This window comes from Thunnus maccoyii, chromosome 24, assembly GCF_910596095.1.
Source record: "Thunnus maccoyii chromosome 24, fThuMac1.1, whole genome shotgun sequence".
Taxonomy (NCBI): Eukaryota; Metazoa; Chordata; class Actinopteri; order Scombriformes; family Scombridae; genus Thunnus; species Thunnus maccoyii.
The window spans coordinates 17740639-17753138 of NC_056556.1; the positions used below are offsets into that span (position 1 = coordinate 17740639).

A 12500-nucleotide genomic window follows, 5' to 3' on the forward strand; every position below is an offset into this window, starting at 1 on the left:
TCGGAGAAATACCAGAGTGGGACTCCCGCGCACAGTTCTGCACAGACACGGAGGAAAACAAGAGAGAGGATCCCTACGTTAAACACGGCGGGCGGGCGCTTGTGGAGAAAAGTGAAAAAGCTTACAGCACCTGGTATTCCCAGGCGGTCTCCCATCCAAGTACTAACCAGGCCCGACCCTGCTTAGCTTCCGAGATCAGGCGTGTTCAGGGTGGTATGGCCGTAAGCTGTCCAAGGTGCCACGCATGGGCCTTTTAAGCTGTCCAAGGTACCACGCATGGGCCTTTTAGGGATGTCGCTCGTCAGACGCGCCTTCAACGCCCAGGCGGCAGCTGCGGGGAGAGCGTTCCGATCCATTCCTCCGTCGGAGAAATACCAGAGAGTGGGACTCCCGCGCACAGTTCTGCACAGACACGAAGGAAAACAAGAGAGAGGATCCCTACGTTAAACACGGCGGGCGGGCGCTTGTGGAGAAAAGTGAAAAAGCTTACAGCACCTGGTATTCCCAGGCGGTCTCCCATCCAAGTACTAACCAGGCCCGACCCTGCTTAGCTTCCGAGATCAGACGAGATCGGGCGTGTTCAGGGTGGTATGGCCGTAAGCTGTCCAAGGTACCACGCATGGGCCTTTTAAGCTGTCCAAGGTACCACGCATGGGCCTTTTAGGGATGTCGCTCGTCAGACGCGCCTTCAACGCCCAGGCGGCAGCTGCGGGGAGAGCGTTCCGATCCATTCCTCCGTCGGAGAAATACCAGAGAGTGGGACTCCCGCGCACAGTTCTGCACAGACACGGAGGAAAACAAGAGAGAGGATCCCTACGTTAAACACGGCGGGCGGGCGCTTGTGGAGAAAAGTGAAAAAGCTTACAGCACCTGGTATTCCCAGGCGGTCTCCCATCCAAGTACTAACCAGGCCCGACCCTGCTTAGCTTCCGAGATCAGACGAGATCGGGCGTGTTCAGGGGGGTATGGCCGTAAGCTGTCCAAGGTACCACGCATGGGCCTTTTAGGGATGTCGCTCGTCAGACGCGCCTTCAACGCCCAGGCGGCAGCTGCGGGGAGAGCGTTCCGATCCATTCCTCCGTCGGAGAAATACCAGAGAGTGGGACTCCCGCGCACAGTTCTGCACAGACACGGAGGAAAACAAGAGAGAGGATCCCTACGTTAAACACGGCGGGCGGGCGCTTGTGGAGAAAAGTGAAAAAGCTTACAGCACCTGGTATTCCCAGGCGGTCTCCCATCCAAGTACTAACCAGGCCCGACCCTGCTTAGCTTCCGAGATCAGACGAGATCGGGCGTGTTCAGGGTGGTATGGCCGTAAGCTGTCCAACGTGCCACGCATGGGCCTTTTAAGCTGTCCAAGGTACCACGCATGGGCCTTTTAGGGATGTCGCTCGTCAGACGCGCCTTCAACGCCCAGGCGGCAGCTGCGGGGAGAGCGTTCCGATCCATTCCTCCGTCGGAGAAATACCAGAGAGTGGGACTCCCGCGCACAGTTCTGCACAGACACGGAGGAAAACAAGAGAGAGGATCCCTACGTTAAACACGGCGGGCGGGCGCTTGTGGAGAAAAGTGAAAAAGCTTACAGCACCTGGTATTCCCAGGCGGTCTCCCATCCAAGTACTAACCAGGCCCGACCCTGCTTAGCTTCCGAGATCAGACGAGATCGGGCGTGTTCAGGGTGGTATGGCCGTAAGCTGTCCAAGGTACCACGCATGGGCCTTTTAGGGATGTCGCTCGTCAGACGCGCCTTCAACGCCCAGGCGGCAGCTGCGGGGAGAGCGTTCCGATCCATTCCTCCGTCGGAGAAATACCAGAGAGTGGGACTCCCGCGCACAGTTCTGCACAGACACGGAGGAAAACAAGAGAGAGGATCCCTACGTTAAACACGGCGGGCGGGCGCTTGTGGAGAAAAGTGAAAAAGCTTACAGCACCTGGTATTCCCAGGCGGTCTCCCATCCAAGTACTAACCAGGACCGACCCTGCTTAGCTTCCGAGATCAGACGAGATCGGGCGTGTTCAGGGTGGTATGGCCGTAAGCTGTCCAAGGTACCACGCATGGGCCTTTTAAGCTGTCCAAGGTACAACGCATGGGCCTTTTAGGGATGTCGCTCGTCAGACGCGCCTTCAACGCCCAGGCGGCAGCTGCGGGGAGAGCGTTCCGATCCATTCCTCCGTCGGAGAAATACCAGAGTGGGACTCCCGCGCACAGTTCTGCACAGACACGGAGGAAAACAAGAGAGAGGATCCCTACGTTAAACACGGCGGGCGGGCGCTTGTGGAGAAAAGTGAAAAAGCTTACAGCACCTGGTATTCCCAGGCGGTCTCCCATCCAAGTACTAACCAGGCCCGACCCTGCTTAGCTTCCGAGATCAGACGAGATCGGGCGTGTTCAGGGTGGTATGGCCGTAAGCTGTCCAAGGTGCCACGCATGGGCCTTTTAAGCTGTCCAAGGTACCACGCATGGGCCTTTTAGGGATGTCGCTCGTCAGACGCGCCTTCAACGCCCAGGCGGCAGCTGCGGGGAGAGCGTTCCGATCCATTCCTCCGTCGGAGAAATACCAGAGAGTGGGACTCCCGCGCACAGTTCTGCACAGACACGGAGGAAAACAAGAGAGAGGATCCCTACGTTAAACACGGCGGGCGGGCGCTTGTGGAGAAAAGTGAAAAAGCTTACAGCACCTGGTATTCCCAGGCGGTCTCCCATCCAAGTACTAACCAGGCCCGACCCTGCTTAGCTTCCGAGATCAGGCGTGTTCAGGGTGGTATGGCCGTAAGCTGTCCAAGGTACCACGCATGGGCCTTTTAAGCTGTCCAAGGTACCACGCATGGGCCTTTTAGGGATGTCACTCGTCAGACGCGCCTTCAACGCCCAGGCGGCAGCTGCGGGGAGAGCGTTCCGATCCATTCCTCCGTCGGAGAAATAGCAGAGAGTGGGACTCCCGCGCACAGTTCTGCACAGACACGGAGGAAAACAAGAGAGAGGATCCCTACGTTAAACACGGCGGGCGGGCGCTTGTGGAGAAAAGTGAAAAAGCTTACAGCACCTGGTATTCCCAGGCGGTCTCCCATCCAAGTACTAACCAGGCCCGACCCTGCTTAGCTTCCGAGATCAGACGAGATCGGGCGTGTTCAGGGTGGTATGGCCGTAAGCTGTCCAAGGTACCACGCATGGGCCTTTTAAGCTGTCCAAGATACCACGCATGGGCCTTTTAGGGATGTCGCTCGTCAGACGCGCCTTCAATGCCCAGGCGGCAGCTGCGGGGAGAGCGTTCCGATCCATTCCTCCGTCGGAGAAATACCAGAGTGGGACTCCCGCGCACAGTTCTGCACAGACACGGAGGAAAACAAGAGAGAGGATCCCTACGTTAAACACGGCGGGCGGGCGCTTGTGGAGAAAAGTGAAAAAGCTTACAGCACCTGGTATTCCCAGGCGGTCTCCCATCCAAGTACTAACCAGGCCCGACCCTGCTTAGCTTCCGAGATCAGACGAGATCGGGCGTGTTCAGGGTGGTATGGCCGTAAGCTGTCCAAGATACCACGCATGGGCCTTTTAGGGATGTCGCTCGTCAGACGCGCCTTCAACGCCCAGGCGGCAGCTGCGGGGAGAGCGTTCCGATCCATTCCTCCGTCGGAGAAATACCAGAGAGTGGGACTCCCGCGCACAGTTCTGCACAGACACGGAGGAAAACAAGAGAGAGGATCCCTATGTTAAACACGGCGGGCGGGCGCTTGTGGAGAAAAGTGAAAAAGCTTACAGCACCTGGTATTCCCAGGCGGTCTCCCATCCAAGTACTAACCAGGCCCGACCCTGCTTAGCTTCCGAGATCAGACGAGATCGGGCGTGTTCAGGGTGGTATGGCCGTAAGCTGTCCAAGGTGCCACGCATGGGCCTTTTAAGCTGTCCAAGGTACCACGCATGGGCCTTTTAGGGATGTCGCTCGTCAGACGCGCCTTCAACGCCCAGGCGGCAGCTGCGGGGAGAGCGTTCCGATCCATTCCTCCGTCGGAGAAATACCAGAGAGTGGGACTCCCGCGCACAGTTCTGCACAGACACGGAGGAAAACAAGAGAGAGGATCCCTACGTTAAACACGGCGGGCGGGCGCTTGTGGAGAAAAGTGAAAAAGCTTACAGCACCTGGTATTCCCAGGCGGTCTCCCATCCAAGTACTAACCAGGCCCGACCCTGCTTAGCTTCCGAGATCAGACGAGATCGGGCGTGTTCAGGGTGGTATGGCCGTAAGCTGTCCAAGGTACCACGCATGGGCCTTTTAGGGATGTCGCTCGTCAGACGCGCCTTCAACGCCCAGGCGGCAGCTGCGGGGAGAGCGTTCCGATCCATTCCTCCGTCGGAGAAATACCAGAGTGGGACTCCCGCGCACAGTTCTGCACAGACACGGAGGAAAACAAGAGAGAGGATCCCTACGTTAAACACGGCGGGCGGGCGCTTGTGGAGAAAAGTGAAAAAGCTTACAGCACCTGGTATTCCCAGGCGGTCTCCCATCCAAGTACTAACCAGGCCCGACCCTGCTTAGCTTCCGAGATCAGGCGTGTTCAGGGTGGTATGGCCGTAAGCTGTCCAAGGTGCCACGCATGGGCCTTTTAAGCTGTCCAAGGTACCACGCATGGGCCTTTTAGGGATGTCGCTCGTCAGACGCGCCTTCAACGCCCAGGCGGCAGCTGCGGGGAGAGCGTTCCGATCCATTCCTCCGTCGGAGAAATACCAGAGAGTGGGACTCCCGCTCACAGTTCTGCACAGACACGGAGGAAAACAAGAGAGAGGATCCCTACGTTAAACACGGCGGGCGGGCGCTTGTGGAGAAAAGTGAAAAAGCTTACAGCACCTGGTATTCCCAGGCGGTCTCCCATCCAAGTACTAACCAGGCCCGACCCTGCTTAGCTTCCGAGATCAGACGAGATCGGGCGTGTTCAGGGTGGTATGGCCGTAAGCTGTCCAAGGTACCACGCATGGGCCTTTTAGGGATGTCGCTCGTCAGACGCGCCTTCAACGCCCAGGCGGCAGCTGCGGGGAGAGCGTTCCGATCCATTCCTCCGTCGGAGAAATACCAGAGAGTGGGACTCCCGCGCACAGTTCTGCACAGACACGGAGGAAAACAAGAGAGAGGATCCCTACGTTAAACACGGCGGGCGGGCGCTTGTGGAGAAAAGTGAAAAAGCTTACAGCACCTGGTATTCCCAGGCGGTCTCCCATCCAAGTACTAACCAGGACCGACCCTGCTTAGCTTCCGAGATCAGACGAGATCGGGCGTGTTCAGGGTGGTATGGCCGTAAGCTGTCCAAGGTACCACGCATGGGCCTTTTAAGCTGTCCAAGGTACCACGCATGGGCCTTTTAGGGATGTCGCTCGTCAGACGCGCCTTCAACGCCCAGGCGGCAGCTGCGGGGAGAGCGTTCCGATCCATTCCTCCGTCGGAGAAATACCAGAGTGGGACTCCCGCGCACAGTTCTGCACAGACACGGAGGAAAACAAGAGAGAGGATCCCTACGTTAAACACGGCGGGCGGGCGCTTGTGGAGAAAAGTGAAAAAGCTTACAGCACCTGGTATTCCCAGGCGGTCTCCCATCCAAGTACTAACCAGGCCCGACCCTGCTTAGCTTCCGAGATCAGACGAGATCGGGCGTGTTCAGGGTGGTATGGCCGTAAGCTGTCTAAGGTACCACGCATGGGCCTTTAAAGCTGTCCAAGGTACCACGCATGGGCCTTTTAGGGATGTCGCTCGTCAGACGCGCCTTCAACGCCCAGGCGGCAGCTGCGGGGAGAGTGTTCCGATCCATTCCTCCGTCGGAGAAATACCAGAGAGTGGGACTCCCGCGCACAGTTCTGCACAGACACGGAGGAAAACAAGAGAGAGGATCCCTACGTTAAACACGGCGGGCGGGCGCTTGTGGAGAAAAGTGAAAAAGCTTACAGCACCTGGTATTCCCAGGCGGTCTCCCATCCAAGTACTAACAAGGCCCGACCCTGCTTAGCTTCCGAGATCAGACGAGATCGGGCGTGTTCAGGGTGGTATGGCCGTAAGCTGTCCAAGGTACCACGCATGGGCCTTTTAGGGATGTCGCTCGTCAGACGCGCCTTCAACGCCCAGGCGGCAGCTGCGGGGAGAGCGTTCCGATCCATTCCTCCGTCGGAGAAATAGCAGAGAGTGGGACTCCCGCGCACAGTTCTGCACAGACACGGAGGAAAACAAGAGAGAGGATCCCTACGTTAAACACGGCGGGCGGGCGCTTGTGGAGAAAAGTGAAAAAGCTTACAGCACCTGGTATTCCCAGGCGGTCTCCCATCCAAGTACTAACCAGGACCGACCCTGCTTAGCTTCCGAGATCAGACGAGATCGGGCGTGTTCAGGGTGGTATGGCCGTAAGCTGTCCAAGGTACCACGCATGGGCCTTTTAAGCTGTCCAAGGTACCACGCATGGGCCTTTTAGGGATGTCGCTCGTCAGACGCGCCTTCAACGCCCAGGCGGCAGCTGCGGGGAGAGCGTTCCGATCCATTCCTCCGTCGGAGAAATACCAGAGAGTGGGACTCCCGCGCACAGTTCTGCACAGACACGGAGGAAAACAAGAGAGAGGATCCCTACGTTAAACACGGCGGGCGGGCGCTTGTGGAGAAAAGTGAAAAAGCTTACAGCACCTGGTATTCCCAGGCGGTCTCCCATCCAAGTACTAACCAGGCCCGACCCTACTTAGCTTCCGAGATCAGACGAGATCGGGCGTGTTCAGGGTGGTATGGCCGTAAGCTGTCCAAGGTACCACGCATGGGCCTTTTAAGCTGTCCAAGGTACCACGCATGGGCCTTTTAGGGATGTCGCTCGTCAGACGCGCCTTCAACGCCCAGGCGGCAGCTGCGGGGAGAGCGTTCCGATCCATTCCTCCGTCGGAGAAATACCAGAGTGGGATTCCCGCGCACAGTTCTGCACAGACACGGAGGAAAACAAGAGAGAGGATCCCTACGTTAAACACGGCGGGCGGGCGCTTGTGGAGAAAAGTGAAAAAGCTTACAGCACCTGGTATTCCCAGGCGGTCTCCCATCCAAGTACTAACCAGGGCCGACCCTGCTTAGCTTCCGAGATCAGACGAGATCGGGCGTGTTCAGGGTGGTATGGCCGTAAGCTGTCCAAGGTACCACGCATGGGCCTTTTAAGCTGTCCAAGGTACCACGCATGGGCCTTTTAGGGATGTCGCTCGTCAGACGCGCCTTCAACGCCCAGGCGGCAGCTGCGGGGAGAGTGTTCCGATCCATTCCTCCGTCGGAGAAATACCAGAGAGTGGGACTCCCGCGCACAGTTCTGCACAGACACGGAGGAAAACAAGAGAGAGGATCCCTACGTTAAACACGGCGGGCGGGCGCTTGTGGAGAAAAGTGAAAAAGCTTACAGCACCTGGTATTCCCAGGCGGTCTCCCATCCAAGTACTAACCAGGCCCGACCCTGCTTAGCTTCCGAGATCAGACGAGATCGGGCGTGTTCAGGGTGGTATGGCCGTAAGCTGTCCAAGGTACCACGCATGGGCCTTTTAGGGATGTCGCTCGTCAGACGCGCCTTCAACGCCCAGGCGGCAGCTGCGGGGAGAGCGTTCCGATCCATTCCTCCGTCGGAGAAATACCAGAGAGTGGGACTCCCGCGCACAGTTCTGCACAGACACGGAGGAAAACAAGAGAGAGGATCCCTACGTTAAACACGGCGGGCGGGCGCTTGTGGAGAAAAGTGAAAAAGCTTACAGCACCTGGTATTCCCAGGCGGTCTCCCATCCAAGTACTAACCAGGACCGACCCTGCTTAGCTTCCGAGATCAGACGAGATCGGGCGTGTTCAGGGTGGTATGGCCGTAAGCTGTCCAAGGTACCACGCATGGGCCTTTTAAGCTGTCCAAGGTACCACGCATGGGCCTTTTAGGGATGTCGCTCGTCAGACGCGCCTTCAACGCCCAGGCGGCAGCTGCGGGGAGAGCGTTCCGATCCATTCCTCCGTCGGAGAAATACCAGAGAGTGGGACTCCCGCGCACAGTTCTGCACAGACACGGAGGAAAACAAGAGAGAGGATCCCTACGTTAAACACGGCGGGCGGGCGCTTGTGGAGAAAAGTGAAAAAGCTTACAGCACCTGGTATTCCCAGGCGGTCTCCCATCCAAGTACTAACCAGGCCCGACCCTGCTTAGCTTCCGAGATCAGACGAGATCGGGCGTGTTCAGGGTGGTATGGCCGTAAGCTGTCCAAGGTACCACGCATGGGCCTTTTAAGCTGTCCAAGGTACCACGCATGGGCCTTTTAGGGATGTCGCTCGTCAGACGCGCCTTCAACGCCCAGGCGGCAGCTGCGGGGAGAGCGTTCCGATCCATTCCTCCGTCGGAGAAATACCAGAGTGGGATTCCCGCGCACAGTTCTGCACAGACACGGAGGAAAACAAGAGAGAGGATCCCTACGTTAAACACGGCGGGCGGGCGCTTGTGGAGAAAAGTGAAAAAGCTTACAGCACCTGGTATTCCCAGGCGGTCTCCCATCCAAGTACTAACCAGGCCCGACCCTGCTTAGCTTCCGAGATCAGACGAGATCGGGCGTGTTCAGGGTGGTATGGCCGTAAGCTGTCCAAGGTACCACGCATGGGCCTTTTAAGCTGTCCAAGGTACCACGCATGGGCCTTTTAGGGATGTCGCTCGTCAGACGCGCCTTCAACGCCCAGGCGGCAGCTGCGGGGAGAGCGTTCCGATCCATTCCTCCGTCGGAGAAATACCAGAGAGTGGGACTCCCGCGCACAGTTCTGCACAGACACGGAGGAAAACAAGAGAGAGGATCCCTACGTTAAACACGGCGGGCGGGCGCTTGTGGAGAAAAGTGAAAAAGCTTACAGCACCTGGTATTCCCAGGCGGTCTCCCATCCAAGTACTAACCAGGCCCGACCCTGCTTAGCTTCCGAGATCAGACGAGATCGGGCGTGTTCAGGGTGGTATGGCCGTAAGCTGTCCAAGGTACCACGCATGGGCCTTTTAGGGATGTCGCTCGTCAGACGCGCCTTCAACGCCCAGGCGGCAGCTGCGGGGAGAGCGTTCCGATCCATTCCTCCGTCGGAGAAATACCAGAGAGTGGGACTCCCGCGCACAGTTCTGCACAGACACGGAGGAAAACAAGAGAGAGGATCCCTACGTTAAACACGGCGGGCGGGCGCTTGTGGAGAAAAGTGAAAAAGCTTACAGCACCTGGTATTCCCAGGCGGTCTCCCATCCAAGTACTAACCAGGACCGACCCTGCTTAGCTTCCGAGATCAGACGAGATCGGGCGTGTTCAGGGTGGTATGGCCGTAAGCTGTCCAAGGTACCACGCATGGGCCTTTTAAGCTGTCCAAGGTACCACGCATGGGCCTTTTAGGGATGTCGCTCGTCAGACGCGCCTTCAACGCCCAGGCGGCAGCTGCGGGGAGAGCGTTCCGATCCATTCCTCCGTCGGAGAAATACCAGAGAGTGGGACTCCCGCGCACAGTTCTGCACAGACACGGAGGAAAACAAGAGAGAGGATCCCTACGTTAAACACGGCGGGCGGGCGCTTGTGGAGAAAAGTGAAAAAGCTTACAGCACCTGGTATTCCCAGGCGGTCTCCCATCCAAGTACTAACCAGGCCCCACCCTGCTTAGCTTCCGAGATCAGACGAGATCGGGCGTGTTCAGGGTGGTATGGCCGTAAGCTGTCCAAGGTACCACGCATGGGCCTTTTAAGCTGTCCAAGGTACCACGCATGGGCCTTTTAGGGATGTCGCTCGTCAGACGCGCCTTCAACGCCCAGGCGGCAGCTGCGGGGAGAGCGTTCCGATCCATTCCTCCGTCGGAGAAATACCAGAGTGGGATTCCCGCGCACAGTTCTGCACAGACACGGAGGAAAACAAGAGAGAGGATCCCTACGTTAAACACGGCGGGCGGGCGCTTGTGGAGAAAAGTGAAAAAGCTTACAGCACCTGGTATTCCCAGGCGGTCTCCCATCCAAGTACTAACCAGGCCCGACCCTGCTTAGCTTCCGAGATCAGACGAGATCGGGCGTGTTCAGGGTGGTATGGCCGTAAGCTGTCCAAGGTACCACGCATGGGCCTTTTAAGCTGTCCAAGGTACCACGCATGGGCCTTTTAGGGATGTCGCTCGTCAGACGCGCCTTCAACGCCCAGGCGGCAGCTGCGGGGAGAGCGTTCCGATCCATTCCTCCGTCGGAGAAATACCAGAGAGTGGGACTCCCGCGCACAGTTCTGCACAGACACGGAGGAAAACAAGAGAGAGGATCCCTACGTTAAACACGGCGGGCGGGCGCTTGTGGAGAAAAGTGAAAAAGCTTACAGCACCTGGTATTCCCAGGCGGTCTCCCATCCAAGTACTAACCAGGCCCGACCCTGCTTAGCTTCCGAGATCAGACGAGATCAGGCGTGTTCAGGGTGGTATGGCCGTAAGCTGTCCAAGGTACCACGCATGGGCCTTTTAAGCTGTCCAAGGTACCACGCATGGGCCTTTTAGGGATGTCGCTCGTCAGACGCGCCTTCAACGCCCAGGCGGCAGCTGCGGGGAGAGCGTTCCGATCCATTCCTCCGTCGGAGAAATACCAGAGAGTGGGACTCCCGCGCACAGTTCTGCACAGACACGGAGGAAAACAAGAGAGAGGATCCCTACGTTAAACACGGCGGGCGGGCGCTTGTGGAGAAAAGTGAAAAAGCTTACAGCACCTGGTATTCCCAGGCGGTCTCCCATCCAAGTACTAACCAGGCCCGACCCTGCTTAGCTTCCGAGATCAGACGAGATCGGGCGTGTTCAGGGTGGTATGGCCGTAAGCTGTCCAAGGTACCACGCATGGGCCTTTTAAGCTGTCCAAGGTACCACGCATGGGCCTTTTAGGGATGTCGCTCGTCAGACGCGCCTTCAATGCCCAGGCGGCAGCTGCGGGGAGAGCGTTCCGATCCATTCCTCCGTCGGAGAAATACCAGAGTGGGACTCCCGCGCACAGTTCTGCACAGACACGGAGGAAAACAAGAGAGAGGATCCCTACGTTAAACACGGCGGGCGGGCGCTTGTGGAGAAAAGTGAAAAAGCTTACAGCACCTGGTATTCCCAGGCGGTCTCCCATCCAAGTACTAACCAGGCCCGACCCTGCTTAGCTTCCGAGATCAGACGAGATCGGGCGTGTTCAGGGTGGTATGGCCGTAAGCTGTCCAAGATACCACGCATGGGCCTTTTAGGGATGTCGCTCGTCAGACGCGCCTTCAACGCCCAGGCGGCAGCTGCGGGGAGAGCGTTCCGATCCATTCCTCCGTCGGAGAAATACCAGAGAGTGGGACTCCCGCGCACAGTTCTGCACAGACACGGAGGAAAACAAGAGAGAGGATCCCTACGTTAAACACGGCGGGCGGGCGCTTGTGGAGAAAAGTGAAAAAGCTTACAGCACCTGGTATTCCCAGGCGGTCTCCCATCCAAGTACTAACCAGGCCCGACCCTGCTTAGCTTCCGAGATCAGACGAGATCGGGCGTGTTCAGGGTGGTATGGCCGTAAGCTGTCCAAGGTACCACGCATGGGCCTTTTAAGCTGTCCAAGGTACCACGCATGGGCCTTTTAGGGATGTCGCTCGTCAGACGCGCCTTCAACGCCCAGGCGGCAGCTGCGGGGAGAGCGTTCCGATCCATTCCTCCGTCAGAGAAATACCAGAGAGTGGGACTCCCGCGCACAGTTCTGCACAGACACGGAGGAAAACAAGAGAGAGGATCCCTACGTTAAACACGGCGGGCGGGCGCTTGTGGAGAAAAGTGAAAAAGCTTACAGCACCTGGTATTCCCAGGCGGTCTCCCATCCAAGTACTAACCAGGCCTGACCCTGCTTAGCTTCCGAGATCAGGCGTGTTCAGGGTGGTATGGCCGTAAGCTGTCCAAGGTACCACGCATGGGCCTTTTAAGCTGTCCAAGGTACCACGCATGGGCCTTTTAGGGATGTCGCTCGTCAGACGCGCCTTCAACGCCCAGGCGGCAGCTGCGGGGAGAGCGTTCCGATCCATTCCTCCGTCGGAGAAATACCAGAGAGTGGGACTCCCGCGCACAGTTCTGCACAGACACGGAGGAAAACAAGAGAGAGGATCCCTACGTTAAACACGGCGGGCGGGCGCTTGTGGAGAAAAGTGAAAAAGCTTACAGCACCTGGTATTCCCAGGCGGTCTCCCATCCAAGTACTAACCAGGCCCGACCCTGCTTAGCTTCCGAGATCAGACGAGATCGGGCGTGTTCAGGGTGGTATGGCCGTAAGCTGTCCAAGGTACCACGCATGGGCCTTTTAGGGATGTCGCTCGTCAGACGCGCCTTCAACGCCCAGGCGGCAGCTGCGGGGAGAGCGTTCCGATCCATTCCTCCGTCGGAGAAATACCAGAGAGTGGGACTCCCGCGCACAGTTCTGCACAGACACGGAGGAAAACAAGAGAGAGGATCCCTACGTTAAACACGGCGGGCGGGCGCTTGTGGAGAAAAGTGAAAAAGCTTACA

The 12500-nt window shown here is 57.8% G+C and overlaps 31 non-coding genes and 4 pseudogenes across 31 annotated transcripts in view; all 35 read right to left on the minus strand.

The window, feature by feature from the left end:
- Positions 1–118: 118 nt before the first annotated feature.
- LOC121892895 lies at positions 119–227 on the minus strand (annotated as a pseudogene).
- A 256-nt stretch (positions 228–483) lies between these two features.
- On the minus strand, positions 484–602 carry LOC121892999. Its single transcript, XR_006094915.1, has one exon. It is a non-coding gene; the product is annotated as a 5S ribosomal RNA (ribosomal RNA).
- A 256-nt stretch (positions 603–858) lies between these two features.
- Positions 859–977, minus strand: LOC121893340. Its single transcript, XR_006095249.1, has one exon. It is a non-coding gene; the product is annotated as a 5S ribosomal RNA (ribosomal RNA).
- Positions 978–1201: 224 nt separating this feature from the next.
- LOC121893000 lies at positions 1202–1320 on the minus strand. The gene has a single exon (XR_006094916.1). It is a non-coding gene; the product is annotated as a 5S ribosomal RNA (ribosomal RNA).
- A 256-nt stretch (positions 1321–1576) lies between these two features.
- LOC121893001 lies at positions 1577–1695 on the minus strand. Its single transcript, XR_006094917.1, has one exon. It is a non-coding gene; the product is annotated as a 5S ribosomal RNA (ribosomal RNA).
- A 224-nt stretch (positions 1696–1919) lies between these two features.
- Positions 1920–2038, minus strand: LOC121892531. Its single transcript, XR_006094506.1, has one exon. It is a non-coding gene; the product is annotated as a 5S ribosomal RNA (ribosomal RNA).
- Positions 2039–2292: 254 nt separating this feature from the next.
- Positions 2293–2411, minus strand: LOC121893002. The gene has a single exon (XR_006094918.1). It is a non-coding gene; the product is annotated as a 5S ribosomal RNA (ribosomal RNA).
- Positions 2412–2667: 256 nt separating this feature from the next.
- On the minus strand, positions 2668–2776 carry LOC121892896 (annotated as a pseudogene).
- A 256-nt stretch (positions 2777–3032) lies between these two features.
- On the minus strand, positions 3033–3151 carry LOC121893004. The gene has a single exon (XR_006094920.1). It is a non-coding gene; the product is annotated as a 5S ribosomal RNA (ribosomal RNA).
- Positions 3152–3405: 254 nt separating this feature from the next.
- LOC121893005 lies at positions 3406–3524 on the minus strand. Its single transcript, XR_006094921.1, has one exon. It is a non-coding gene; the product is annotated as a 5S ribosomal RNA (ribosomal RNA).
- Positions 3525–3748: 224 nt separating this feature from the next.
- LOC121893006 lies at positions 3749–3867 on the minus strand. Its single transcript, XR_006094922.1, has one exon. It is a non-coding gene; the product is annotated as a 5S ribosomal RNA (ribosomal RNA).
- A 256-nt stretch (positions 3868–4123) lies between these two features.
- On the minus strand, positions 4124–4242 carry LOC121893008. The gene has a single exon (XR_006094923.1). It is a non-coding gene; the product is annotated as a 5S ribosomal RNA (ribosomal RNA).
- A 222-nt stretch (positions 4243–4464) lies between these two features.
- Positions 4465–4573, minus strand: LOC121892898 (annotated as a pseudogene).
- A 256-nt stretch (positions 4574–4829) lies between these two features.
- LOC121893009 lies at positions 4830–4948 on the minus strand. Its single transcript, XR_006094924.1, has one exon. It is a non-coding gene; the product is annotated as a 5S ribosomal RNA (ribosomal RNA).
- A 224-nt stretch (positions 4949–5172) lies between these two features.
- On the minus strand, positions 5173–5291 carry LOC121892532. Its single transcript, XR_006094507.1, has one exon. It is a non-coding gene; the product is annotated as a 5S ribosomal RNA (ribosomal RNA).
- Positions 5292–5545: 254 nt separating this feature from the next.
- LOC121893011 lies at positions 5546–5664 on the minus strand. Its single transcript, XR_006094926.1, has one exon. It is a non-coding gene; the product is annotated as a 5S ribosomal RNA (ribosomal RNA).
- Positions 5665–5920: 256 nt separating this feature from the next.
- Positions 5921–6039, minus strand: LOC121892720. The gene has a single exon (XR_006094688.1). It is a non-coding gene; the product is annotated as a 5S ribosomal RNA (ribosomal RNA).
- Positions 6040–6263: 224 nt separating this feature from the next.
- LOC121892534 lies at positions 6264–6382 on the minus strand. The gene has a single exon (XR_006094508.1). It is a non-coding gene; the product is annotated as a 5S ribosomal RNA (ribosomal RNA).
- Positions 6383–6638: 256 nt separating this feature from the next.
- Positions 6639–6757, minus strand: LOC121892441. The gene has a single exon (XR_006094417.1). It is a non-coding gene; the product is annotated as a 5S ribosomal RNA (ribosomal RNA).
- A 254-nt stretch (positions 6758–7011) lies between these two features.
- Positions 7012–7130, minus strand: LOC121892646. Its single transcript, XR_006094617.1, has one exon. It is a non-coding gene; the product is annotated as a 5S ribosomal RNA (ribosomal RNA).
- A 256-nt stretch (positions 7131–7386) lies between these two features.
- On the minus strand, positions 7387–7505 carry LOC121893012. Its single transcript, XR_006094927.1, has one exon. It is a non-coding gene; the product is annotated as a 5S ribosomal RNA (ribosomal RNA).
- A 224-nt stretch (positions 7506–7729) lies between these two features.
- Positions 7730–7848, minus strand: LOC121892535. Its single transcript, XR_006094509.1, has one exon. It is a non-coding gene; the product is annotated as a 5S ribosomal RNA (ribosomal RNA).
- A 256-nt stretch (positions 7849–8104) lies between these two features.
- On the minus strand, positions 8105–8223 carry LOC121893013. Its single transcript, XR_006094928.1, has one exon. It is a non-coding gene; the product is annotated as a 5S ribosomal RNA (ribosomal RNA).
- Positions 8224–8477: 254 nt separating this feature from the next.
- Positions 8478–8596, minus strand: LOC121893014. Its single transcript, XR_006094929.1, has one exon. It is a non-coding gene; the product is annotated as a 5S ribosomal RNA (ribosomal RNA).
- A 256-nt stretch (positions 8597–8852) lies between these two features.
- On the minus strand, positions 8853–8971 carry LOC121893015. The gene has a single exon (XR_006094930.1). It is a non-coding gene; the product is annotated as a 5S ribosomal RNA (ribosomal RNA).
- Positions 8972–9195: 224 nt separating this feature from the next.
- LOC121892536 lies at positions 9196–9314 on the minus strand. The gene has a single exon (XR_006094510.1). It is a non-coding gene; the product is annotated as a 5S ribosomal RNA (ribosomal RNA).
- Positions 9315–9570: 256 nt separating this feature from the next.
- Positions 9571–9689, minus strand: LOC121893297. Its single transcript, XR_006095207.1, has one exon. It is a non-coding gene; the product is annotated as a 5S ribosomal RNA (ribosomal RNA).
- Positions 9690–9943: 254 nt separating this feature from the next.
- Positions 9944–10062, minus strand: LOC121893016. The gene has a single exon (XR_006094931.1). It is a non-coding gene; the product is annotated as a 5S ribosomal RNA (ribosomal RNA).
- Positions 10063–10318: 256 nt separating this feature from the next.
- On the minus strand, positions 10319–10437 carry LOC121893393. Its single transcript, XR_006095299.1, has one exon. It is a non-coding gene; the product is annotated as a 5S ribosomal RNA (ribosomal RNA).
- Positions 10438–10693: 256 nt separating this feature from the next.
- Positions 10694–10812, minus strand: LOC121893017. The gene has a single exon (XR_006094932.1). It is a non-coding gene; the product is annotated as a 5S ribosomal RNA (ribosomal RNA).
- Positions 10813–11066: 254 nt separating this feature from the next.
- LOC121893018 lies at positions 11067–11185 on the minus strand. The gene has a single exon (XR_006094933.1). It is a non-coding gene; the product is annotated as a 5S ribosomal RNA (ribosomal RNA).
- Positions 11186–11409: 224 nt separating this feature from the next.
- Positions 11410–11528, minus strand: LOC121893019. Its single transcript, XR_006094934.1, has one exon. It is a non-coding gene; the product is annotated as a 5S ribosomal RNA (ribosomal RNA).
- A 256-nt stretch (positions 11529–11784) lies between these two features.
- LOC121892927 lies at positions 11785–11893 on the minus strand (annotated as a pseudogene).
- Positions 11894–12149: 256 nt separating this feature from the next.
- Positions 12150–12268, minus strand: LOC121893020. Its single transcript, XR_006094935.1, has one exon. It is a non-coding gene; the product is annotated as a 5S ribosomal RNA (ribosomal RNA).
- A 224-nt stretch (positions 12269–12492) lies between these two features.
- LOC121893298 overlaps positions 12493–12500 on the minus strand; it is a 119-nt gene continuing 111 nt past the window's right edge. Inside the window, exon 1 of the ribosomal RNA XR_006095208.1 lies at positions 12493–12500. This exon is cut by the window's right edge and continues 111 nt beyond it. This is a non-coding gene — a ribosomal RNA (5S ribosomal RNA).